This window comes from Aphelocoma coerulescens, chromosome 7 (genome assembly GCF_041296385.1).
Source record: "Aphelocoma coerulescens isolate FSJ_1873_10779 chromosome 7, UR_Acoe_1.0, whole genome shotgun sequence".
In the NCBI taxonomy this organism is placed as follows: domain Eukaryota; kingdom Metazoa; phylum Chordata; class Aves; order Passeriformes; family Corvidae; genus Aphelocoma; species Aphelocoma coerulescens.
In genome coordinates this window covers 36532511-36535000 of record NC_091021.1, presented here as the reverse complement: position 1 = coordinate 36535000, position 2490 = coordinate 36532511, and positions in this window count along the sequence as shown.

Genomic DNA, 2490 nt, shown 5'->3' with positions numbered 1-2490 from the left:
TGTCTACCCACATCATTTTTCTACTTCAGCATCAAAGAGGCAAAGCATTATTTTACTATTGAATTTGCTCAAACTTTAAATTAGGATATTTAAAGTTAGCAAGAAGTCGTGTTTGTAAGTATTGTCTTGATGTATAAAATCATATAGTATTTACCAGAGCTTCTATCCAAAGACCCAGCCCTGCTTTATCCTTCATATAGGATGGGTTCTGATATCCATTGTACCCTTATGCCCCAATAAACAAGAATTTTCAGGCCATCAAGAGTTGTTTCTGTACAACTCATGGAAGAATAAATTATATACAAATGACCTTATTCTTGGCTAGGCTGAATCCTAATCATTCATTCTTGTGCAAAGCAGACACAAAGAGCATATTATATGCTACCAAATCATGCTATTCCTCTTAAATTCAGCAGCTATGGAACATGAGATTCATTTCTGCATTTATTTTTATCCAGATGTTAACATACAGCTCAAGGGAGAGAACACCCAGAAACTCGAACAAAGGTGTACAGCAGTTTGGGAAGGTAAATCAGAGCTTGCTGTACTTCAAACACTTTGGAATTATCATAACAAATGAGCCATGCACTCTGGATATTTAGCATGGGGGCTGGCTGCTGTGTTGCCCCACTGTTAACACTATGACAGTTCTGAGCTACCCACATCCCGTTAGCTCAGATCCATCACATCTCCGTGCTGCAATGTGGCTCTTCTGCCACTGGGCCAAATGCTGCTCTCCATAACTCATTAACTCAGGCTTTAGTGCAGTGCAAATGCAAGCAGCAGGACACACTGGTTTGCTTTTCTCTGGCTTTGCATGGCTGAGCTCGGGTTCTGCTTTAGCATACTTTGAAATTCAGAGCAACCTTCCAGGTTTCACTGAATTCCAGCTGGAAAGGGCACACAGCATTGTGGGTGTCCATGCTCTACAATACATGGTACCTAGGTTTCTGTGGATCTTTGCTATCCTACCAACACTATATAGGGCTAGGCATTATGAAAAGTCACTAATTTTTCTTGTTCTGGCTTCAGGAAGAGGAGGAGAACAGCCTTACTCTGTTTGATTCCTGCAGTGGTAAGTATTCATCAGCCATCTCCTAGTCTTGAGCTGAGTTTTGAGGTTCTCTTGGGTTTCCTTACACATAAGGAGGACAGTATTTTCCAAGCTGTCCTGGAGAATGACTTTCCCTAAGCCAATGAAAGCCCAAGAATTCTCAGCTGAGAGGATCTGCATTCTGTCTCACACCTACCCTTAGCATCTGCATGAAACACCGTTCAGCAGAGCATTAGCCTAGGGCACAGGGTGCAAGAAACACACTCATTATGAAGCCCTATTTGTAGGTATTTAGGACTGAAAAAGAAGCCAGAGTTAGGATGAAAAAAATAGACTGTGTTTGTTTTTTTTTAAATGCATTCGATGTCTTGGTGTAAAAGCAGGTCCTCATAAAATCATAGAATGGTTTGGGTTGGAAGGGACCTTAAAGATAATCTAGATTCAAACCCCCCAACACTCACAGGAAGAGATGCCACCCACTAGACCAGGTCTTATCTAATACAACCTTTTTTTTTCCCTTCTGTTTTGGGAGGAAGTATCTTAGTGTGTAGGCACATTTAGCGACTTCAATCCTGTGTTGGACTTTGGCTCTATACTCAAAACCTGAGCATTCACAGCTCTTGGTGAAGCGCCTCATGTTTTGATGCAGGAGAGTTTGAAGGTAGGATGCCATTCTTGGGTCAGATGTGCTTTTTCCATCATTTTTACAAAAAAATGCAAAAAATTACACCTAAGATCAACTCAAGCACATGAGTAGCACCAGGGGATTACTCAACATCTGATTTCAAGTCTTTGAATCACTGGGGCCTTAGTTACCACAATGGCAACTGCGAAATGTCACAGCCCCAACCACTGTCATATCCACACAATGCTGCTCTTTTCTCTCCCCTGTTAAGAATAGATTTGCTCATTCATATATGGCAAATAAAGAAACATCTTTGGGTCGCAATCTGCAAACAGCAGTCATTAAACAACTGACTTCATTCCACATGAGCACTGCTACTTGCCTGAATAGTAAAAGCAAAACCAGAGCCTTGGTGGACAGCCCACCACGATCACAGGGTGACAGCACCACAGTTGATGGTTTGTAAGTTCAAGACACAAATGGAGACATTAATGCGTAGGTGTCCAGACAAATGGGTCTGTGGGTATTAACTCATATTAAAAATTGTTGAATATTTTTGCCCAATAAACTACCCAGCAAACATTATTCAAGCACATGATGAAAGTGTCTCCATTTCTAACAGCTCTAAATAAGAAATGAGCCTTTGGGTGTTTGGTTGACAAACAATGCAGGTATAAGAATTTGGAAATCCTGTACAGTGCATGTGGAGTCCACTGGCTCTAGACGTACATCCACAATCTGGAGTTGTGCAGCCTGAAATAAACACAGCTGTGTTTATCTGAATGTGTGATCCCATGTACATGGGAGAAAG